At 36.2% G+C, this 26,753-nt stretch overlaps 1 pseudogene; it reads left to right on the plus strand.

Annotated features, from left to right (window-relative positions):
* Positions 1 to 20,734, plus strand: part of LOC121323035 — an 89,728-nt pseudogene extending 68,994 nt beyond the window's left edge.
* The last annotated feature ends 6,019 nt before the right edge of the window (positions 20,735 to 26,753 follow it).

Genomic DNA, 26,753 nt, shown 5'->3' on the forward strand with positions numbered 1-26,753 from the left:
CTTGAAACAACTGTACAAGTTTGATTACATAAAACCTTAATATGTGAGCTAAAACCATACATAACTATGTAGCATACATCTGATTTCACAGTAACTCAAACTTAAAAGGAAAACACATAAGGCCTATAAAGTTTGAGGTTCGATAAAATGCTTTTTGGATCTCAGTAAATCACCCGTGAAAAAAAAGAAAGAACAGTAATAATTAATTAATTATGTATGAAGAAAAGCTTTTGAAAGTACGGGCAGCATTTGGTGTACATGTTTCAGTAGAACAGCGCATATTGAGATCCCTTTTCCTTTCATCTCTTTCCCAATAAAAGCAGCAGTGGGGCTTATCCCTTCTGTTTCCTCATAACTTCCTCTCCGAATTCCCGGTCTATTACAGCACTTTCGCATACCAGAAACAAGATGCCTTTTCATACTGTCAACCTTTTCATCTGAAATGTAAATTAATTCTTACTCGGTAAGCTTTGACAGAGATCAAAGTGGGCATGTTAACCTTAGCAGGCCTTCTCTTCATCGTGCTGAGCTCCCAAGACTGCTAGGTAGTGTTAAAAGGCCGGCCTTAGCTGTTATCTGTGGCTCTCCTCCAGGTCTCTCCTGTCTAGAAGAGCAAACGTTTCAGATGCACTCGTTCCTCTGGCAAATGACCTTATTCAGACACTAAGCAGGGTTAAAACTAAGTGCCTGAATAAAGTCTAATAGCTTGCTCCTGATCATCTTTTTTCTTCTTCTTTAAATTGAATTTCTTTCTTTCTTTCTTTCTTTGAGAGGCTTCATTCGGCACTTTGTATTGTTAAAGTGCTACTGACGGATCTGAGAGAACGGAGAAGCCTTGCTCCTGATAGAAAACTAACTCGTTCAAATTGTTCGTTTCTATCAGTTTAGCCTTTGAGGCAGGCCAGATTTGCATTTAAAAAATAAACAGACGCCTTTCAAATACATGAGCTGGTGGCCTGGAGATCTCTGTGGACTCACGGAGCTCACACACCATCGATCAGATTAAAGCAGAAAAAATAGACTTTTTTTATAACAACGTACTTTAAATTTCTCTTCCTGTGTGTATAATATTACAAACATAATACTACAAAGCCCTTAAACAGTCTAATTTACATGTACAGAGAAAAAGAGAAAAAAAAATCACAAGACAAAAAGCTTCTTCTAAAGCACGGCCCTCCAAAATGATGCCACTGTTGCAAAAAGTGATGTTCAAGAAAATATTAATATTTATTTACTGTACTAAATATTAATATTTTCACTGAACTTTAAATAGATCTTTTTTTATTATCTATGGACTTTGCCAAGCAGAAACCTCAATTAACTTGTGCTATTGGGAAAACATCTAATAATGAATAGCTTCCTTTGTAAAACTTTTTATTAATTAATAAGATTATTTTTAATAACTTAGTGTGCAGAAACTGAATAATTATATTTCATTTAATGAAACATTTCATCAAATCACGGTGAATGATTTTATTTGGCGCTAGGTTTAGATGTTTCACTAATTACATTGGCCAGGCTAATTGTTTTGTCAGTTATAACAATTATCACATGATTGATGAAACCAGACAGAACAGTGATACAAAACAATAAATAAAAAATCTTTCTGACAAATCATTACTGAATCTTTACCTGTCGCCAGCATTTGAAATATGTTGCTGCCTGTCTGCTTAATTCTTAGTTAATGTTGTTAAAGGTTATCTGACTTATACAAGATGTTTTGAAAAGAAAAGATTGCAACGAATTACTGTATTCTGTCAATTTACAGCTATGAGGGGACACCTTGCTCGGAAAAACTATGCGCTGCTGAAGCAAAGTAATAACACACCAGCGAGTTCACAGTGCTTGGACAGAACCAGTGAAACCAATATTAAATATGTTTGGTGAGTTGTCAATGCTAATTCCACATGTTCAGCTATTATTTAAATTGCATTTTTTTTTTGTCTATAATCTACATGCAATAACATTAATTAGTATTCAAAGAAGTGTGTTAACTTATTTTTATTTTGGAACATCTCCCGGTCAACATAACATGGTTAAATGATTTCTCCATCAACTACTTCACTGATAAATACTATCGCTGCTTAATTGTGGCACACAGATGTCAAAGCATAATTCAGTGTGTGTTTTCTCAGCATACAGGCTGTGTAGTTATCAAGAAACTATGTGAAAGCAGGGAAACAGATGAACAGTAGTGCAGATGTGCACTCTGTGGATCGCATTGTGGACGGCACTCCATTGAGCTTAGTGTTAGTTACCTTGCTGAGGTCTGTAGTTTGTGTTTCTTCATGATTATTTTGTGACTCAAAATATGTGAACAAACTATTGAACAGGCCTCACAGTACAACGCACCCTACTGTTTATTAATTGTTAGCTGACTTTACAAGGCTTTGCTGTATTATGCTGCCAACTTTCAGTATATAAAAAATATATATATATATATATAACAGCAAAATTTGATGCTACTTTTTTATCTTTGCTAATGTAATACTATTTGCAAAACCAACAACCAAAAACATATATATATATATATATATATATAGTTTGTTTGTATACTTACAAATTATTATCTGTCTTTTAGGAATTCTCTTGATGTTTACTAGCTTATTCCTGAGTAAGGCTACTAGATAGCATGACTACAAATTCTGTTTAATCAGTGTAGAACTCACCAATATGTAACAGTTTTGACATAAACCAAGTACATTTTTTCTTTCACTGAATTCTTCTCAAGTTTTAGGTACGCATTATTCTTGGAACTAATCTCAAGCCTCTTTATCTACTCTTCAGCCCTGACACCCTTAACAGAGCCAATTCCATAGCTGACCGTCACAGAAGGCAAACAGAAAAGGTAAAATTCATTTTATGGTAACTTTAGCTGAGAGCACATGGAATCTATAGCGTGGGATGTTGCTGAGCTCGCTACAGTGAGACCAAAATATCCCAACTTGAAACTGCTAGAGCTGTGTTTTGAAGTCCTCGAGACAAAAGACACACACACAAAAAAAAAAACTTTTAGTTCTGTGGAGAGACAGGGTGATACACTGTAAGAGAATCAAAAGCCTGGAAATTCATGACTGAGAATAAATGGTAGCAGTTCCCTGAGGTGATTTAGTCTTTGCGCTTCTCTTTCTACAGATGTTAGAGCCCCTTTTTTTAGTACAGACCTGGGGTTCTTTGGTAGTACTTTGATATCCTACTCGAATTCAATATGTGAAATAGAAGAGTCACTCTGTGACTTGGAGCACATCGTGGTCTTTGAAGTCTGATCCAATTTTTGCTGCTCGCCATTTGATGTTGAAAGGATGAAATGAAGAAAATGTATAGTTTTTGCCAGTAACTCTGCTAAGCATATGTAAGATTAAAAAAGCTAAATCCTTTGGAGGATGTACTTAGAAATGTTAAGCAGATTAATACTTTCCTATAGCTCTATTATTCAAAGATAAAATTTAATATGAGAGGAAATCAGCAGATACTGTTATTTTCACTCAGCATGCTACCATATGCATATAGGTAAGAATACAAATTTGCATGTGATTACCACTGTAAAGCATATTAGTGGTTATTAATGAAATGGTAGACAGAAATGCATGCTATCCTCAAAAAATGGCTTCAACATGTCTGACTGAAAGTTGCATGTAAAATGCATTGTTATTTTAAAGGTACCCCCAGAGAACATACAACAACCTGTTCAAGTATGCAACCAAAACATAAGGAAAATTGAAGAGACTGTAATGGTTTTTGAAGAGATACATAATCCACAGTTGAAACAAGGTAAGTTCACATTTTTAAACCAAAAATGTTCAGTAAAATCAAAAACATGATATACCTAGGCTAAGAAAGGAAGCCATAAGCCAAAACACATCAATGCATTAAATGTTTCTGCCTTCAAAGTATTTTAAAATAACAACCGGTAGCACTATGAGGGATTGTTTTTGTAGTGCTTTATTTGGATAGGTCTCCTTATTAATGTCTTAGCTAGGTTTAGCATGGCACCAGCTTTTCAAAGCATAGTCTATTACATGCATGCCTATTACAAAAGATCTGATCATCAATTATAATAGATATACATAATAACAATGGCATGCAAAGTATACAAGCCCTGATTTGTTGAACATATGTTAAGTTTATGTTTTGCCCAAGGCATTGCATTTCATTATTGCCTGGTGTATAAATCAAGTTGCGAAAGGATCATGATCCTGGTTACTGAATGAACTAGTCGAAAGTCTGTGCCATTTAGGCTCTAAGGTGAGAGATGAAGATGGGATTGTATTAAACAATACAAATGGGATTATCTAGATTAGATACTATAATGCATTACAGACAGGTGTCCTTGTGCTGAGAGTGAATGCTGCAGTGAGTAGATGGGCCAGGATTAGTGTTAATGCAGTACAGCGAGGTAATGCTGTGCTACTGGGTGTAGGTACATTTTGTAATACAGCCTAATGATTATATTATCAATATTTATGGGTAGAAACTAAGGAAGTAGATAGAGTGCTAATCAAGTTTAGTTTAGCTGTTTAATAAATATGGAAATAATTAAATATTGTGTATTGTAATTGTAATGGACATTTTTGTATGGGTATCACTGAAAAAGCAAGCCTTCAGGCTATTAAAAAAATATAGAGATGCTTCACGATTATTTCATTATTTTCCTCATGCGTATTAATACTGGATATGTCTGAGAAATGTTTTGTTCTGCCTTTCAGGTATATTTTAATAATTCTGATAATGACAGTGAGAAGGTGTATGGATTTTTTTACCTTAAAAGCTGAGGTAAATTACTCCTGGAGAAAGCAATTTTCATATATGTATTTTTTTCATGGTATTTATATAATTTTTTCTTCAGTATACCATGCATGGATTTGGATATTTTCAGTTTCGGTTTTCAGTGGTGGAACGGCTTAATTAGCTAATTTATATTTTAATGCAAATGGGTCAGGTAGTGTCTTGTAAGCTACTTGCAGGTGGAGTGTCTTGAAACTGATTCAAGACAACAGCGCTGTTTGTATCAGTAGCATTAAAGTCCTTAATTAAGATTATTTGTCAAAGCTATATTCCACAATAATTTAAGTGAAAAAATGCATGTTTATAAGCTGTTCATTTTAGGAATGTTGTAATGGGGTTAAAAGGATAAAGTTAGATCATTTAAATAGGGCCTACAGCTTATAGACTAGGCATGTGGTATATGCTAAATTACTACCATGGTCACTGTATACTATAAATATTTTTTTTATGTATACAAATATTAACTTTAACACTGTACAAGGAATTCATAAACAAAGTCCAAAATAGCCAAGTTTTAGTTTCCAGAAAGTGAGTTTACCTGAAACATTTAAAACTAATGCATCTCTTGGGCTACAATGACAGACCTACAATGCCTATTAATTATTTTTGTAACTGAAAAATCAACACTATTAATATAGTTAAAAAAGAGGTCATATTTGCAGATAATAAATATAAAATGCCATACAGCAAACATCAGTGAAGTGCTTATTCGTGCAGCCTGTTTGGAAATTTTAACTGAACGACGTTGAGTTCGATTGAGGCACAGCAGACATTATTCAGATTGAATAGGAGGGTTTTTTCCAGCAAAGTGAATAATTTATTTGTTGAAAACAAAGCATGCTATAAATCATATAAAGATTTAAACACTGACATCATTGTTTCCTTTGTTTTCAAAAACACTCTGTTGCGTTAGACGTTTCACAGTTACTGTGAGTATGTGAATAATACCTGTGTCTTTAAAGTCATCCTTCTTTTGTGCAAAATCAGTTTGGAATTTTACAACAGGCTTGTAAACGATAATGTTGTTTATATGGGTTGGAAAAGGTTAAAAAAAAAAAGCTGTTTTGAACTGCTGAATCAAAAGATACAATTGCACAATAGATGTAGAATATTCCAACATCATTGTTAAGACTAGATTCTAAAGATTTAATGTTGAGTTTTTATATATCTGTAACAGTGACCTATAATTGACAACAACAGTCAGGTCACAAATAAAACAAATCATAAAGAACTATATAATACTGGGATATAAAATTGTCAAATTGTAAAGTGTGTTACAAAAGCTATATCTATAGCTATATCTATATCTATATATATCTATATATATATATATATATATATATATATATATATATATATATATATATATATATAGATGGGCTTCAGTCAGTAACAGGAAAATAGTTCCATCTATTGTTTCTATGATAAATTACGAGACCTGTAACTCACTGAAGAGGCCCATCTATTATTTTTTATAATACATGGATACCCTTATGATGCTAATATTAAAGAAGACGAGGTTCAGCAGTACAGTTGGGTTTTTTTCAGTGCTGTACAAACATTCTATGTCGTTATCCATTAGTGGCTTCAGCTTTGGATGATTGCCATTACCTTGTTTTAATTTTCCGTTCCTCTCCAGTTTCTCTGAGATACGAATGTGGCAGCTTTTACATTATTTTTTTTTTAACGTATTCTCATTTTGTTGATCATTAATGAACATTTCTGTGCTGTGGATGTTGTCTAATGATTGAAAACAAGACATTTTGTGTTTGAACTGAACTTCAAGTATATTTTCCTCCAGAGGAATTATCACTTTTTGACGTCACTACTGTGGGATTATGCCTTTTTTTTTCGAGTGGCTCAAGATGCAACTAGTATTAATTATGGGGAAAAATTATGGATATCAATAGAATTTACATGGATGAAGGCATTAGTTATTTATAAAAGACCTAGTTTAAATAGTACAGCTGGTATAAGTGCAGTCATTTCAGCAGAAAGAGACCCATACCCATAAATGTTTCATTTACATTTACTATTAATGCAGTGAATGACACTTGTAAACATATCTAGAATGGTGAGATCAATGGAAGATTTTTGAACAAGACAGGCACCAGCCCCTATCCAGTGTTTTTGAAAAGAGCAAATGTATCTGATTAGCGTACAGTTGCCCTATAGCTGTCTCTGGGCAGGAAGCCTGACAATCCTAGCACTCCAGTACCTTTCATCACAGCAGGAGCACAGCAGGGTCCTGAGTGCTGGCATCATTATAGCATACTGTAAAGCACTTCATTTTCTCATGCTACTGGAATATGTGACCCTCATTGCTGGGAAGATCACAGCTCTATTTATTTGTCTGTCAATGTATGTCTTTACCTATCTGTATAAATTAAGTATTGATTTACATCAGCTATTTTTTTTTTATGTATAAAATGGTACTACCTTTAATAAAAAAAAGTGGTACATTGTTAGTCTGAAACTCACTGGTCGTCTTTCCTGTCACTATATAAAATACTGTACATGATGTTCAAGGCAGTAAATTTGTCTTGGGCAAGCAAACTGGGCAAGTCTGACAAAGACAGTTCTGGGGTTTGACTGTTTTGGCCTCTTATCTAGAATATATAGAATGGTATAACTCTGCATGGAAAGCTCAACAGTGAATATGTGGTTCCATGAAAGGACAATAGCAAGAGGAGGGGAAAGGAATCTGATTTCAAATGGTTAGCAAGATTTGAACTTAGGATGTGGAAGCGTGGAGTTTATTACAGTATTCTTAATCCGCTTATTGTCAGCTTCAGAAGTTAACTGGATATACATCTGAACTACTTATCACTACTGATAATAATTCAAAATAGAACTTTGCTAATCTTCCCTAAAAACATAATTATCAAGAAAGTGAACCTAAAGGGATTGTGATAGACCTTGCTTCACAAAGAGAAGTCATTGGGGATCACACAGTACAGATAAAAGGAGATGGATTTTAACCCTTTCAAGCTGTTTTTTGTTAGTATTTCTGAACCACAGTCTAACTGAAATCAAAGAACAGGGTTTTTTTAGACCACTGCAGCACATTTTTATTTTTTAAAAGATTTTTCTTGTAGCCTGTTGAGGTTTTAAGAGACCAGAAAAATGCATTGCAGAGCAATTTCCATGGCTGCCACATTATTATATAATTTGTTTGCATATTGTATTCTGATTGGATGCCCCTGTGCTGAGCGATCCTCCGATTGGCTGAGTGTGGATAGCAATAATTGTTGTCACCACTTGTACCGTACAGGCTATAGGGCATTTATGAAATGAAAAACCTTTTCAGTGGAATTCCAAATATGTGTGTGTGCATGTTTTTTTTTTTTGTTGTTGTTGTTTTTTTAAACATTTGTGCAACCAAACGTCTTCAATATAAGATGTTCTTTAAAAATCAGATTTCAAAAACAATTCTACATTTTTCATCAATTGAAAAACTTTTTGTAAGATCTAGTGATCTTTACAAATAGTAAATCAAAATAAATGAAGACAGCCTTAACAAGTACAGCCCTCGACAGTGTTGAGATGTGAAATACTGATTTACAAGGGTGTCAGCTCCTCCCCTCCCCCAGCTGTAGCTCCCCACATCTCACACACATTCACACACACACAGACTACAGGAACCACTAGAGAATGTAAAACATGTCACACATAATGCATAATTAACCCCTCCAGGACCACAGTCTTCGGAACCTGACATTCCTGTTAAAATTCTTCAGCGTTTCCAAAGATTGGTTAAATGTGTTATGTGAAAAATACAATACTGGGTACAATAACCAATGTTTATGAAAATAAAATTACTTTGATTGGCTTGGTGTCACACATGTTTACTATTGCAAAATTAATTTGCAGTTTAATTTGACTATCTAATTAAATTTAAGATGAGGTTGATTCCTCACCCCCTCACAGTACATTATCTGAACTTTGCAGCAACCTGTTGCATTGCCTTCAGTGTGAATGTGCTCATCTGTGAAATTCTCAAATTGTTTCACTATATATATATTATCAGTGTATTGATTTAGTTTCTTCCCTTACAAAGTTGTACTACAATATGTCATAGTCTTCTGTGTCACACTTTCAAGCATTTTAATTGCATCTGTGCCAAAATAATTCCAAGTATTCAAAAAGACTTCAAAAGAACAAGCCTAGATAAAACCCTGTCAAGCTGACTTTTTAAAAAAAAAATTAAAGCAGGTTTAAAAAACTAAAGTACTTGCAATTCTTATTTTTATGTACATGTTTTATTGATATTCAAAAGATGACCAAAGAATACAACCTATAATATACTGGGTGTCTTCAAAGAGCTAGGCTTGCATTCAGATACTGTGCTTAAAGCTGGCATGTCTTCAGTGTGCATCATTAACAGGCAACTCCATAATATCAGAACTAATGAGAATGGAAATCTGTATACATAAACACAACTTTGAATATGAATGTGTGATTAGAAATACTAGCCATATTGTCTCCCATAAAATCGTATCACGACATCATTGCCATTCTAAGTTGCAGTGCTGGAAGTGCAGAATTTGGATTTATGTATCACTGTTTCTCTGCCCCTCTTTGTGGAGTTGAATCTTCAAGAATATAAATGCCCCTGAAATGAATGGATCAGCTCACCAGTTACCTGGGGGGAATCTTTCACTCACTGCACAATCGTATTATAAATGTGTTTCTCTGGTGGTGTTGTACAAAAAATAATAATTCATTCTGCAAGTACAGTTTACTATAAATGTCCTTAATAGCCCCATATGTGTATTGTAACACGACTGCACCTCACCACGGTTCGTTGCCTCTTTCAAAGCAGGACCCAACACATAGAAATGGAAGTTTTAAAGCGCTCACGTGCTATTCTTTAATAAACACAAAATCAAAATAAGCAAAACAAACACCTGGCTCTATTTCGAGCACTAACTACACAAACAGGAACCAAACTCAAGCAGGACAGCTAAGCTGTTTACCTGTTAAAACGAAAATCAACCAAAACACACAAAAAGGCTTTACACAGTACCTTTCTTTTTTCTTTCAAAATGGTTGAAAACCACATCAACCAGGCCCTCCACACAGCAGCAGCCCTGAGCACACTGGCTGCTTTCTTTAAATACCCTGCACCTGGCTCTAATTTACAGTGATCGCCAGGTGCAGGGGATAATTAATCAAACAATTAACAGAAATATAATTAAATTAAACCAATGTGCATTTGCACATGGTTTTAGGCAGGGAGGAATCCGACCCTCTCCCTGCTATCTTACAGTATATATACAGTATAATTAAATGACTTTCGGACATTCGGATTAAATGGATTCAGCCAAAAATCACAGCGCTGCTTCAAGTCCTGCTTTATTTCTCTGTTTACTGACCTTATCAATCAAATAAAAAAATTTAAAAAAAACTATTGTGTTACATTTCATAAGCCCTTAATTGCCAACAGATACATGTTGTATTTCTGCACATGTAATCTACCACTGTCGAGTGAATCTACCCGATAGAACAGTGTAGAACTGAAGAGGGGCATTATACTACAAGCACCCAGTACCTGGTCAGCACAGTCTGGAAGATTGGAATCCTTTCTAGAAAGATACACTAAGTTGGAACAAAGTTAGTATAATTGCATACCTTCAACTTGAAACCGCCAATTTAGAATTCCATTCATCATGTGGATAATTGAGACAATCAGAGCATTAGGTCAATGTACACCTCCAAATAATAAATACATTAAATTTCATTCTGTTAAAGGGATGATTTCAGTGATTGATTTCAGTATAAAATATTGGTTGTTAAGTAATAACATCCTATGCCTGCTTTAGTGTAAACCAGATTCAGGGACTGCCATTATGAGCATTATCTTGAGAACCTTTTGCTCTTCCTAGTGTGCTGTATAATTCAAAGCATATGGGTTTTCCATTTAATAGTAATGAAAACATGAGTAATGAGTCACTGAGCCAGAGAAGGATGTTTCTTCTGGTTGATATTTTTGTTTGTTTGTTTGTTTTCAGCTTTTTATGCATTTAAATGGTTCTGTTTACAATACTAAAAAACAAACCATCACTGCATTGTGTGTGTGTGTGTGTGTGTGTGTGTGTGTGTGTGTGTGTATGTGTGTGTAGAGCGAGAGCGGGCGAGAGAGAGTGAGCAAGTTCTGGGCTGCACATGCTCATTTAGACATCAAAGAGTTACACTGATGATTTTTCCTTCTAATCCATGCCTTTTGGTGCAGTGCTCTACTCCATCTGAATAAACAAAGCCCAAGCAGTTAACTGTTGTCTGGGAGAAATCATGTGATCCGAGCACATGGTTTGTTGAAAAAAAAATCAATATAGCTTCCACTTCTGCTAAAATCCCTTTCAGCATCTCTTTTAGGGATTTAGAAATGGTATATAGAGATGTAATGCAAATGATCACTTTTCTTTGTAAATGAAAGAAAACCTTAAAGAAAATCTTAAAAGAATCAGTGCTTTTTTTAAATCTTAAAATGCAAACATTTATTATGTGTCTGTGAGGACTGACAAAATACAGCAGGTTTATTTTTCTGCCAAAGAAGATTGATTTGTATTAATTAAACAGTAATGGGGAAGCTTGGGTTTTTGATTAACGTGCTACACAGTTGTTCTTTTTATTTATTTTTGTAACCAGCTTGCTACCCTGAGTAATCTAGGCTAAGGTGACTTTGAAGAAGTGTTGAAAAAGAATAAAAAGGTGCAATAAACAGTGACTAACAGTTTGGTTTTAGCCCTTTCACATCAGTGAAACAGGAGCAATGATATGAGGACCGATACACAGGTCAAACTAGAAACTAGTTAAGTCCAGCGTATATATGCCTATGCTCAACTGGATTTTAGACAGAGCACTACAGTCAGGTTTGTCAGTTCCTCACGTTTCACAAAGTACACACATGAAGAAAATATGTGCACAGTGTAAAACAGTGGATTAGAATGTTTTCTGTATACACTAGTGCTTTACCTGTTAAGCCTTGAAAAGAGTTGTGTTTGTCTGTGTGAATAATTTTTTTTTGATCACCTACAGGTCTCACATGTAGTCAATAGATCCCTTCGAAATTTACATTCAACTGGTACAGCTTAAAATTTGGTTACAATAAATATGAAGTGTCTCCATGTTAAAAAATTAATTTAGGAAGTCAACAAGAAAATCTTCCTTTGGTTGGTAAGAGTCATTTCACAAAACATGAATAAAACAAGTTGCACTTCCCTTTCTGGGTAATGTTTATACCAACCACAATAATAACCCAAACACAAGCAGCGTTTTCTCCTAGGTATGTAAATTGGGTTATAAGTTGACTAATAAATATTTCTCAAGCGATGTTAAAACTCACCTGTGAATATAATAATTACTGGGCACCTTTGGTGCTTTGATGTGTTTTCATGGGAATATGTACTTTGATAAAACCGGAATCCAGCATCTCAGCAACAACTCTTTATCCCACATGAATCCTTGTCAATTTCTACAATGTTAAATAAAGATTTGGGTGGTATTCTCTTTATGATAATATTCCCAAACAAACTTTCAGAGTACAGACCAGCCTAAAAAAAATACGTGATTTCTGCTTTATATTTTACATGAAAATTGCTTGATTTCTGCTTCATATTTTTCTATAATTCTAAAATATACTTATTTTCATATTGTGATTGTGCCTTAAACTGTACTGTAACTGAAATATAGGGTAATTTTCCAACACAGTTTAAATAAGTCATAAATGCAGTAAAGCATTGGAAAGTCGAGCCTGTCTTTTTTTAGATCAAAGTTAAAAAACAATGAATGCAGTTTTAACACTGAAGGCAGTGGTTGGCTTTACCAAATCAGAAGGAAAATGTTTTTGTTTTTTTTAGAGAGAGAGAGACAGATAAAGGGTACTGTATTCTGTAATCGTGAATAAATAAAACATAACCGTTATTACAGTGTGAGCTGTCGGGACCAGGGAACTCCCTGGGCAATCCATAGCTAGTATTTGCAAAATCTACTTGGTGTTAAATAACACCCCAAAAAAATCTTGTCAGTTTTGATGTTTTAGGATTGAGATATGATGAGGTCTGTTCAAAGTAGACTCAAGCATGTGGAAGTAAATGCACAGTTTTAGTCGAAGTTAGAAAGCAGAGGAAAAGGGATACTAGAGGACTGCCTTATGCCACTGAATTTATAACATTGCAAGCAGCAGTAAGATAGCAAGACAATTCCATATTAAAACACAATTCTGCACCAGTCCCCTTTCTAAAGGCTAGAGAGCCAAGTAGTGTGGTTTGAAATCATATCATTTTTCTTTTTGTAATGATTATTGTATTATGTTGAAAATGTTTCAACCAATCGCATTGCAGCATTGTCATCCTTTATCTGAGCATCACGCACCTGTTATTTTAGAACAATTGCAAAACTGCCCAGCTAAGAGAAATACAACACCAGCAACAACAACAAAAGGACAATAAGAACACTGTAGTCTGTAAAGAAAAATGACCTGGCTGTGTCTTTGGATTTTGATATCGCTCAGATGATGTCGCAGAACCAATATTATCTAGGTCAGGGGTCTCCAACCCTGGTCCTGGAGAGCCCCTGTCCAACAGGTTTTATAGGTGTCTTTACATCATCAGTGGCTAAAGATCTGGAACACCCATTAATCTTGACTAATTAAGCCAATAATTGGTTCAGTTAAGTAATTGAGAAATTGGTTGAAATGAAAACCAGCAGCCACAGTAGCTCACCAAGACCAGGATTAGAGACCCCTAATCTAGGTTATTGGTGATTGGTGTGTCACCAGTCAAATTTTATGTTCTACAAATTGTCAGCAGTCCACTTTATCACTGCTGTGATTTTGGAGAGCATTCCTGCAGTCTTCTGGAAATCTCTTGGTGGAATGACCTTCTGAAAATGATTAGAGGGGCAGCAACTTTGGCCAGTCTTCTGTCTATGTTAAGACTTTGCTTAAGCTTTATATAGGCGTGTCACAAAGACAGCCGGAGTGGGGGACGTCAGACCAGAAACCGGAATCAGGAAATAAACGACAGAGAGGTGGAGTTTGGTGGAGCTGAGTGAATGGTCTCGCTCAGCATTTAATAAATGAGCAGAAAATAAACAGTTGTAAGACAAACAAAAACACAGGACATGGCACTTGTAGCCAAAATAAACACAAACAAAACGGACTAACACTAAACAAACACGGTGAACTGATATTTTACTTATTATTCCTGTTATTGTTATTATTATTACCTCCGTCTCCAATCCCGTTCTCCACTCACCGAACACACAACCCCGAGTGAGTGAAAACATGCAGCTTTTATGCAGCCGAGACTCGATTGCTAATCAATTATTCAATTGGAGTCGCGGTACAACTGCATGTGAATTAATAAAATGCAATTCCCCATGCTCACATATTATTACATTTTACTTGCACATAAAGTGCTGTGCAATCCTTGTGCCTAAATGCAAATATACATTTTAAACACTTGTGACCCGTTTATATCCTGTGTACCAATGACTATACACCAACATTAACACACAACATACAACACAAAATACACACAGGGGCGGGCACTTTGCCACATATACTCCCCCTTGTGCAAAGCACACATGGCCTCAATGGCCACCTCCCCCCTTAAAATCCCAAAAGTCTCGTTCAAAATCCTGGGCCAAGAACAGGGACTTTAAGGGTTTGATGGGCAGCAATGTTGCCAATAGCCAGGCTGCTACTAGCCATGCTGTTTGCAGACGTGCTGACAGTGGGGCGAATCTATCCTCCCGCTGTACCACTGGCAGCGGAAATGCCGACAGCTCCCAGACTGACTCCTTCAGCCGGGGCAAGTCCAGCAGCGGAAAAGCTGCTGGGGTTGGTGGTCTCCAGACCTCCCCCAAGACGTCCTTCAGCGAAACAGCTGCAGAGAAAGATGATCTCCTGACCTCTCCCCCCTTTTTCATAGCCAGCAGCTCCCTCTGGTGGGGCTTCGGCCACACTGACCCCTACGGCCAAGCAGAGCTGACTGCAACCACTGGCAATGCGGAGCGGCAGGCAACCTTTGACAAAACGAGGCAGGCATCCTTGGGCAAAACGAGTCAGGGAGTCAGGACAAGCTGGGGCACGGGTGTTGGCCCTCTTCTCGGCCACTGCGGCTGGGCGGTTCTTCCCTGTGCTTCCCTGAGCAACCTATGCAAGGGTTGCTGAGGACTGCCAGCATCAATTCTTCGTCCTTCTGTTGCAGGGAGAGGCAGCTACTGCTCCTCTCCCCCTGATGTTGATGGAGGCAGAGGCAGCTCTAGCTCCTCTCCTCGTGATGGTGGGGGAAGTGATACCAGCAGGCATTCATCCTCTGCTGGTGGGGGAAGTGATACCAGCAGGTATTCATCCGCTGCTGGTGGAAAGGGACCCAGCAGGCATTCACCCTCTGCTGGTGGATGGGGACCCAACAGGCATTCACCCTCTGCTGGTGGAGTTGGCGGAGGCAGAGGCAGCTCCTGCTGCTCTGCTCCTGCAGGTGGAGGTGGCGGAGGCGTGTAGTCTCCTGGCGGCGGAGGTGGGAGCGGCGTGTAGTCTCCTGGTTGTGGAGGTGGGAGCGGCGTGTAGTCTGCCCTTATTACAGGGGACTGGTGCAGCTCTCCCTCACTTGCAGGGGACTGGTGTGGCTCTCCCTCACTTGCAGGGGAAGGTGATGGAGGTAGAGGAAGCACCTGCTCCTCTCCTCCAGGTGGTGACAGTAGGGGAAGTGATACAAGCAGGCACTCACCCTCTGCCTGTGGAAGTGGGAACAGCTCCCTCTCGGGCTTTGGATCCCCGCGGTCCCCCCATCTGGGCGCTGGACTTCTGTTTTAGTTATTCTGTTTTTGTTATTAGAAAAGACATAATCAAGATATGCCTCTCCTGTAGTCTGTGCCTTGACAAATTGCATTAAGCAGTCATTTGTCATTTCCACCATTTCAATTTCATCTGTTGTGCTCCCCACTGAGTTTTCTCATTTTATATTGGGGAAGTTGTCCTTCAATGTCTCTGTGTCATTTCAAGGGGTCATGCGTGACCTGATAAAGAGGATTAACGATTATATCAGTCTCCCACTTAATCAGGAGCAGCTACAAAATATTAAAAGGGAGTTGTATACATCGCTGGATGTTCCAATAATGGGAGCATCGATTGGTGCATCCTATAACATCTCAAATGTATGCGCAAATTTCCCTTGCTCCTGTCATGACTCTTACATTTTGACACAATCAGCTGTGCTTAATCATTTCAAGACCCAGTACACCAGAAGGCATATTAGTAGATCAGTATCGCAAGATAATTTAATATTTTAGCCTTTTCTATACTTGTGGTTATGAATGAGATTTATTTACTTGTTTTAACCATTTGTAACCTTAAGGAATGTTTATTTTATTGCTGAAATGACATACCGTTATTTGCACCCACTGTAATGTTACTGCCAAGAAATTACACTATGTAACACAATTTTTGTTCCTGGGTAGTAAGTGTTATTTCCTAATTGCTTATGCCTCAAAAGTATAGAACATGGCTATTATTCCCCACAAACTTTGCTTTTGTGACCAGGACAGTGATATTTCAAAATATCACTATTTCCAATGGGAAAATGGGCAAACGTGTGTCTTTTCGTTCACATAAAGTCAGAAAAAAACAACATATGAATCCAAATTAACATGTATTTATACTAAAGTAATACAAAGATGACTACAAAAGATTTAGAAGTGAGTAGGTTTTCGAGATTTACAATTATACTGTATTTACAGTATAATTGTAAATCTCGAAAACCTACTCACTTCTAAATCTTTTGTAAGGACACACATATCCACTTGGAATGTGATCAATGTGATCGATTGGTTTACTAAGTTAGGTTTTGGTGCCTCGACAAATCAGTTAGTGTGCTTCAATATGACCCCCAAACCGAGGATCTTCGTAGCGTGTTCTATCCAGGAGGAAGAAGCGTCTCATCTTGAACCATTGGAGCCTCCTCAGAATATTCCTCCCGGAGAAGCTGCCAGGGCCAGAGCTGTCACGCAGCAGATCATTGCCGTGGATTTTGCCTGAACGTATTTGTAATGTTGTCAGACTCGACCCACACTTTATGTACAGTGTACACTTTGACCTTCACACGTTTATATGCATATCAGATGTTCTTCTAACAATGTAAGCATTCAGTGGCTATGTGACAGGCTGGCCGTAGGTCAGGCCAGAAGCAGGAACAAAAACAAACAAGGTGCTGCAGTTACAGTGCAAATGGCGCTTGCGCCGTTTATTTTTTTTAATAACAAAAATAAAAGAAATATTTAAACAAACAAACACTTTGCTCACAGAGCGAAATAAAAGATTAAAAATAAACAAAAGCCAGGTCAGGCTGGGCAGTTGCCTTCACTTTTGCTATACTGTGTTTAGTTTTGTTTTCTCTTTCTCCTCTCTTGCTCTCCTGTTCCTTCTCCAAACACCCACCCAGAGCAGGGAGAACTGCAGGCTTTTATATTAGTGACTGAGGGATTAACTAGCTATCAATTATCTGCTAATCCCTCTGTCACATTCTGAACAGGTTTTTTTTTAATGTGGATGATGCTTCCCATCCATGCGGCTAATAGAAGTAATAGTAACAATACAACAAAACACATGGCTACACCGTCAATATGTTTATACAAAATATACACAAATAAACAATAACACGCCGTCATAAATACAATAAATAAATCCTAATACACAAATACAAATCGGAGACCCCATTGAAAAATAAACAAACATATTTAAACAGCAGGGGTTTTCCCTGCCCCCTTTTTATGTGCAGGGCTTTCCTACCACCCTGCTACAGGTTACTTCTAATCATGTTGAGTTTATTTATTATGGAGGCAAGCAAAGAGAAAATGCATGATTAAAGGAATTCACCAAACAATTAATTATAAACAAATTATGTATTGGGTTAGGGAGTTCTATCGTAATTTTAAAAGCTTAATACATATATAATAAAGTGGTATACATGTATAATAACTAACACATGGCACTTCAAACATTTCTTTTTTTTTTATAGCCTATAATGGTGCTTACTAAAATATATATAAAAGTAGATAAGAAACTAAATCCAACCAAGTTTAAATAGATGGCTTACCCCCCACCCCACCCCACCCCAAAAAAGAAGTTTTTTTTTTCTTTTTGAACAAAAAATGCACATAAAAAAGTTGAATACAGTAATCTGTGGCAAAATATCTCCTGGAATGAGGGCAAGAGGGGTTTCATTATTTTAATTTAATTTTTTTTTTTTTTAAGTTTTTTTTTTAATCCATGCTGTCTGATTTTTACCCACACACCAGACAATCTCAAATCAGCATTTTATATGAGAAGTGTTCTAAATAAATGTACATTCTGCATGACAAAATGCACAATTTTAAATGAAGTTTGCAAATTATACACACATAGATATTTCTATTATTTTTTATTTCCATTTGTCTGCTGCTTACAGGTGGGAGAGCCGTCTTGCTGTACACTAGTAGTTTCCATAACAACGAGTTATGCTTCCATTCATTTTTTTTTGATCCTGTTAACAACCATTTTGATTAACGAGTTCCCCTTGTCTAGTCATTGAGACAGGAAGTGATGTACGTAGGGTTGCCACCTGGCCCCATAATTCCGGAACACTGTGAGACAGAACAGGATTTTGAAGTTGCCTTTAAACTGAAGAAAATCAACATGTGAATTGAGCCCTAAACCTTTGCTAAATTGATTCTGGTGATCAATTATCTTGAGGCAGCATGACAATACAGTAATAGCTTTTAACAAATGAAATAAATAAGTAAATCATCAATATTTATTTTATTAATAGTTTTAAAAATATATATTTTAAAGTTTCTTTATAGTTTCTAATAGTATATCACCTTCTCCCACTGAAATCATTAATACTGAGCAGCTGTTCACTATTCCTGACACCAGACAGCATGAACACTGGATCAGTGTTGTTATTTAATTGGGAGAGTCAATCTAAATTAGGGCTATATATTACTAATTAATAGGATATCAATAGCATATTTTAAATATTGAGAACTGAAATATCATTTTGTACAAAATAAAAATAAATATCTTGAATAAACCTGCACGTGTTTATTCAAGATGCTTTTTTTATTTTGTAAGATTTGTATTATCGCAATGATTCAGATAATTAAGAAGCAGTATAAATTAAGCAAGTGCTTAGTACTCAATTCACGTGTTTATTGCTTTCAGTTTAAGGGCAACTTAAAAACCATGTCCCGTCCCAAAGTGTTCCGGAATTATGGGGCCAGGTGGCAACTCTAGATGCATGTGACCTGCACCAATTAAGCTTTTTAATGAGAAATATGTTCATTAACAACCTCATCGACTATCAAAGCATTAATGGATGGATTTTATAAAAAAAAAAATTATGTTTGAAAATCACTTGCTACTAAAGCTGCCATTACTATACTGCAAGTTTGATAGAGTAACACTGTGTTTTTTTAACCCCCCCCCCCCCCCATGTAGCTTATAAAACCTTTTTACAATACAAGAAATAGAAATGCCTGACACTAGAAATGGTCTTTGTATAACCCCTTGTATGCTCTCTTTGTATTAACCCCTGTAAGCCCCAAATGTGGTGGTGCTGTTGTTGTAGTTGTTGTTGTTGTTGTTATTACAATTATTATTATTATTATTATTATTATTATTATTATTATTATTATTATTATTATATTAGTAGTAGTAGTAGTAGTATGGTTAGTATTATTGATTTCCCCCATTATTATTACTATTGCTTTATTTATTTATTTATTTAAAATGCTCCATTACTGTCATGTGCTGTTTTTTGGCTGGTTTCACAGTTTGACCCTATGTGCAGGTCCAGAGAAGAAGCCAGCAGAACAGAAGCAGCAGAGAACACCTCGACGACGCTGCCAGCAGCCCAAACTGCTCAATAGCCCCAAGGACAGCATGTACTATAACCAGCTAAATGTGAGTTCAAAGTAGAGATAAAGCTCTTTGTCTGACTTTGTTTCCAGATGATAATACAATTAAATATACCTGTGCCAGCCCCTCCAGCCCCACCCCCATGCTTTTCTGCCTCTTGTCTTGAACATGTGCTTATGCTCTTTATCAGTTGCTTTCATGTCCTGGTGTCTGCCTTCACGGTGAATAATTGATGTGGTTTATCAAAGCTGAGCAAGATGCATGCTTCATCAGGCTCACTTGAGCCCTTTGATCAAAAAAAAAATTATGCTGTGACTTCTGATATTATCAGCATCTGCTTGCATTCAACACAAAATCACTTTGAATTAAAAATTAATGACTTGCTGCTCATCTTTTGACTGTGTGCTCTTGGCTCTTTCCACAGAGGACTCAGGGGAGCAAGAGGAAGCCGAGAAAACTTGGGTAAATAGCTGCTTTCTTAGTTTTAGCAACTATAAACAGAACAGGCCCTTTGTGAAGTTACAAAATGTTGTGAACTTCAGAAACTATAAAAACAAGACTTGTTTCATTTTCATCAGGGTAAATACGTGATCACACGTCTTAACTGCTGCTTTGACTGACTGTGTGACTACTGTAAATGCATTGTATGCATATGACATTACAATGTTAAAGTCTTGAACCCTGTTTGTAAGATCAAGCAGGTCTCCACCTGTCAGAAATGCAATTGTGTGAGACTTTATCTGAAAACACAGTCATCTAGATGAAATACGTCTTGGAACTGAAATTTTGTTTTGTAGTTGTGCAATAGTGATTACACAGTGGAAACCAGTAGACTTGTTTTGTAGTCTAATGTGCCAGTCCCAGTAGTACCTTTTAGTTTTTCATTACAGCCAAATCAAAGTACTGGATGGAGAGGATGAGTACTACAAATTATTGTCAGCTGTGGAGTCTGTCCCTGAGGAAGGCAGTTCATCCAACCCTCCTCCCACTCTTTCAAGTGGGCCAGTGTACGCTCAAAGCTGAGCCTTACTGTAAAACATTAAGTTTATGTGAGTACTCAACCTGGTATCAGCAAAAAGTGCACCAGTCCCATTATACAGCACTTAACTGTTTTATAAACCTTCTGTAGACACGTTTTCCTCAGTCATCTACCACAAGTGGTTAGTCATGCCTAAATATATGTTATTATATGACGAATTGAACTAACCATTGATTTGCTACTTGTATCTATTTGGCATCACAATGGGGCTATCATGTAACCCTATATTAACTGGTGAAAATAAAAACCCAAATATTGATTTCTCACACTTGCAGGTGATAACCAAGCTATTTATACTTATGCAGAGAGCTGAAACCTGACTGCTTGGAGATCTCACACCTTGCAATCCCTTCAATAAGTGATTAGGAGGAGACTGCTAGACTGTTATGACACAACAAGCCTCCTTAGACAATTCAAAAGATAAGCCAAAAATGTCAATCGAAAAAAATCAATAAATGTAATACATTTGTATATATTAAATTAGTAATAAACAAAGGTTTCTATTTCCATTCTCTTTGAAGATTAAAAATGGATCTGTTATCTATTAGATTGAAACTGCTTGCTGCTGCTGCGGAATAGTTTTAGATTTGTTAGTTAGTTTAGGCATAGCCCCTTTGCACTGAAAATTGATATTAACAGTGAAGGTTGACTTGTTTTCTTTTTAGACTTTCCTCAAGCACCTGTCACAACCAGAAGGAAAGCACAAAAGATTGTAATGAGTGGAACGTAGCTGGAGGGAGCACAGTAATAGAATCCTTGTGCCCTAGGAATTGTCAGATACTGACACATGGCAGCACAGGTGCACTCAGCTTCCATCAGATAGAAAGCATGGTGGTATTAACACAGGTGCCTAGCATGAAACAGGGTATGCATTATGGTTTGTGACTGAAGTTTTGCTGCCACTGTCATCGGAATCATGCTGTACTAAAACAACTTTTTTTTTTTTTTTTAAACTGCAAAGACTGAACATTTTACAGTACACTGAATGTATATAACGTGAATAAATTCCCTTAGTGTTTTTGTTGTTGTGCAGTCCAACCAAAATCTAATAGTTCTATAGTTTTAACAGAGTGCAGAGTGACTACTTTGTAGTATAAGAGAAATAACTCAACTCAGCAGACCAGTATACCTATCTAATGTATGTATATCTATTCCCATTTTGATTTGATATTTATTTTGATCTTTTAAGTATTGAATTATGTATTCTAGTTTCTGTTGAAATAGTTTACCACATACAACATAAACATAAACTTATATATTCTGTTCTAAAATCAGTATAAGTAGAGACCAAAATGACATATACAACCACAAAGGGGAAACAGACATTGAGTTTATAGAGGAGGTTCATAGTAAAAAACCTAGTATTAGTAAAAGCACTCAAACTTTCTTGTTATACCATGAAAAGATAACAGAGGAAATCAATTGCAAACCATGTAGGGTTTTGCTTCAATACCTTTTGCGAAGTAAACGAACAACCCTGTAATTGTCTACTTAGAGGGAACACCTGTGAGAGAGCTCCATTGAACGGGTTTCTGCCTGTGAGGCTTGGCCACTTGGAACAAAGAGAAAGAGTAAATATCTCAAATGTTTCAATGAACTACAAACAAAGGGGGGGTTTGATGCAAACTTGTTTGAGTTGACTGGAGCTGGGAATACTGCAAGCCACCTGTTTTTTTATACTTCTTAATAAATCTGGTCCCTCAAGTTTTCCACATTAAAACTCTATTTGCATCTGGCATAGGAGAAATCATTTAATGTGGTTCATATTAATCACCCAACTATTCTCTTTCTTTTCATTTGTATTTGTTCGGTTTAACCATTTGTGCCAAGATTGTATTTCTTTTTAATTAAATGAAGTCATGGTATGTGTGGTAATGTCTCATACCTAAAGGTATGCTGTGGTGCCTGAGTTTCACATACCATCACAGCTCTTTGGTTTTTAATGGTGTAAGCTGTGTTTAATAGTTTTATACAATGCTATAGGACTTCAAAGAGCTTATAAATCAAAATTATATTATCTTGGGTACTATTGTACTGCTATCAAATGCAAGATTGAAGGCCTGCTGTTACAAAATCATTGGCAGTATGACCTGAATGTAGACACCGGTTCTTTGTAAATTATTTTAAATTTTAATCTAGCATGTTTTAAATTAGTTTAATGTTGTAAGCAGGAGTTGTACAAAAAAAAAATAATAATAATGGAACCCTTGCCTTTTATATGTTATAGAATACATATCAAAGGAGGTATGATAAAACAAATTAATCCTCCTTGAAGAAGAGCAGCCCATTTATACAAGAATGTGTACTGCATGTGTGCAGTATTTCTAATCTTTTGTTCAGCCTCTATATTGAAGCATGGTACATTCGACTCCTCCTAATTGCATAGGCCCGGGACCAGTGTGATGCTATGCACATAACAGAAGTATGCAGACAACAGGAGTAAGAGAATACAATGGGATACAATGACACTAGGTCTATACGTACATGTACATGTATGTATGTCTCGTTTTAACCAGATTCATAACATTATTAACATTTATTCTTTTTCTTGTTTCACGTAACTTAAAATACAACTTCAAAACAATAAATGAACTTGAAATATGGTACAGTATAACACCTATAAAACATTCAAATATCACTTCTGCGCAGCAATGCATGAAAAGTAAAATCATAATAATAATAATAATAATAATAATAATAATAATAATAATAATAATAATAGAGTACTATAGCCGTCATGAAGCTCATGTTAAGCATTACATTTAAAAGAACTGTACAAAGCCTACAACTTGGAAAAAACTCAGCCAATTAAGCTGACAACAAGGGATTGCAAATTATAGGCTAGCCTATATATACTAAAAAAAAAAAATCACAAGACTGAAAACCATTTGCCTTCATGAAGGCTTGTATACAGTACAGCATTTTTTATTTAAAGCAACTTAAAGTAGCCTACTATGTACACCTTCAGAAAAAAGAAAAACACACCAATGAAATCTGGGTACGTTACAGTGCTATTGTAAGCTCAGTGCACACACTACTGTATTCTCTGCAAATGTAGGAAATGAGAAAAATATGTGTACCGTACCTTACTATAGATATTGTGACTACAACATAGGGAAAAAGTCTTTGATAGAAGTCTGCACGGTATCTGGTTCGCTTACACAGTTACAGGTTTGCTTCGCCATTTTCTTATTTTTCCCCTGCTGCCAAAACGTTGCAAATGCGTTCGAGCATAACAACAGCACGTTGACAGAACACGTGGACTGCATTATGCAATTAGCTGAAATAAAATGCATTGTTTTTAAGTGAATTATGCATTTAGACGATAAGCATTGAACCGAATCATATAATCATAGAAAACAATGCATTAAAAAAACGGGACCAGTTGCATGTTATGCAATTAAACGATGTATGCAATTATCCAGGATGCAAATAAGAGGAGTCGACTTTATTTCAATATGTAGGGTTTAACTTGACTGACTACATTTATTAATACAAAATTGCTATTTCTCGAAACATAATTTGGTAGAACCAAAGTTGCTGTGCTTACCCATTAATTTGTCTTCATTATCTATTTTATGTTCATTTGACTGATAGCAAGTAGCGGAGGTTTTAATAACTTCACAGGATTTACCTTATTTGCTGTTTTTACTATACCAATGATTGATGCTAATGAAACTGATGAGCATAAACCCCAAACAGATGTCAGGCATAGGAGGTGGTTTGAAAAAAACGTATTCACCAAAGCCCACGTTATTTAAAAAAAAAAAAAAAAGGCGGTTGAGATAAAATTTAAAAAAATAGATGAGTGTGTTGAATGTGAACATCAAAGGCTCGTTAATGACAGGAAATGTCATTAAGGTTAAGATCTCTTTTGTTTCAGACTCCTCACACCTGCAATTTGTTGCAGACGAAGGCTTTCTTTGTTTAGTTCATTTGCTGCAATTTGCATTAACACAAAGTCATAGTAAAAAGAGGATAAAAGCTCGAGAACTTTGTGAAAGAGGACCCTTTATTACAAAGTTTCTTTCTTTTTCTCAGGCCATCTTGTTAATAGATTGAATATTTGCTCCTGCATTATTTATTATAGTTCATTAAAACTGAGGTACCTGTAACGTATTTTGTTTTGGGCCAGCGTTGCAGGATCTACCGAAGAGAATTGTTTTGGGTAATGGGGATAGGAAGAACATATGGAAGAAGTTAGGTTGTTTTTGGCAACCATAGAAGTTTGACAAAAATCAGAGCGTGCAATTCCGATTAGCCCTTCACAGGCAGTGAATGGAAGGGGTGCTAAAAGACTTGGCATGGCTAAAGGTGTAACCTGTTTTGTTTGGCCCCAGAAATTTTTACACAGATGGTGGGACCAGCTGCCATTTAATAAACGGTGGGTTAGTAACAGTGTGAGAAGTGGTGGGGTCTAGTTTTAGGTCAGGCAACAAAACATGGAAATCTGTCTTTTAACATTTGCCAGGAGGCAAATGAAAATATCACCCACCGGTTTAAAAATAACCAAGTGCTGTGGTAAAAAACAATGCAAATGAGAACTTGTATTTTATTATTCACAGAAATGACGAAGTACAGTTGTAACCACCCAAAATGAAAACAAGATCAATGTCATTGAGGCTGCTTTCCAGTTGATCTAGCAGTTTCAAATACAAAATGATTTTTTCATAGACATGGGTTCATAGTTGTATTACTATTAATTAATCCTACATTATAGTGACAAATTTGATGACAGGAATCATCCTTGATATTTATAGTCTGATGACCTGTAGAGCATTTTTTTGTGCTTCAAGTTATATGCCTTACTGTATAAGAATTATAGCATTAGCTCCTGCAGGAATGCACATCCCTAGTGATGTCTATAAGTGTTCGCATCTTCAGAGCCTTTTAATTGTAATGAAACTTGTTCTGGGTGAGGGTGTCAGAATCTAGGACATGGCGACTTTTGTTATGGCCTGATTAATCTGACCAATGATGGCCACAAGGAAATTAGGCCTTTTATTATTATTATTATTATTATTATTATTATTATTATTATTAATAGTAGTATTGTTGTTTTTTTGTTGTTACTCATATAAACATATTCGATTGGTAGTAGTTGACATTTGTGTATTTTTGTAACATTGCATGGAAAGATTGTTATTTCCAGCTAGGAAGTTATTTGGTTATTGATATCCTGCTGAGGCTAATTATAGTGCAGAAGCAATCTCAAACCAGCAAAATCCTGATATTATTCTAAAATACACAGGCCCTTGCCATGCAGTTCTCTACCAACAATACAATCAATATAAAGTCCAAAGTCAAAGTTAATAAACAAAGCCATTTAAAATATTCCTTGGTGAAATGAATGGTGGGCCTCAGTGTCAGAATCCCATGTCCTGTTTGGTGGTACACAATTGTTCTCCTTTTCTGCATCTACTTGATATCCTGCTGGGCAACAACCCTTTGATTTGACAAGGGCTTTGTTCCACCCAAAGACCTATTACATGGCGAGGGGGATCTTTTGTCCCGATGAGTAACAACAGCAAACAGAAAGACATTTAAACTTTAAAGAAAGGAGATTTGTATTGTCTTTTATTAAAGCTTTACTTCAAAAACAAAATGTTGAAAGATGTCATCAGCAAATACAATAATATTGTGAATTGAAAACCTGTGTTTTTTGAGGCTTTGCAAAGCCAAGTTAAAACCTTCTTTCGAGGTGCCTCAGTACATGGCTGGTGTTCAGCTCTGTATAGTACTGCCTCAAGGGTTTCTGGAATCTCAGATTTCTCGAAATAAAAGTACTTATGAATGTTTCTCGATAATACTGGAACTGTGTTCAGATTGGGCTAGTATAATAATAAACTCCACAGTCCATTTTTTTAATTTGAATACAAATTGGGATTATAAATCTTGCACAGCTGTTTTGTTTTTTGTGACTAAATGAATAATGAATAATGTTCTCATTTTATGAATAATGTACTCTGTTAAAAAGTGAATAATACAAAACGTATTGTGATATTATTTATTGTCTTATTTCAC

This window comes from Polyodon spathula, chromosome 11 (assembly GCF_017654505.1).
Source record: "Polyodon spathula isolate WHYD16114869_AA chromosome 11, ASM1765450v1, whole genome shotgun sequence".
NCBI lineage: Eukaryota > Metazoa > Chordata > Actinopteri > Acipenseriformes > Polyodontidae > Polyodon > Polyodon spathula.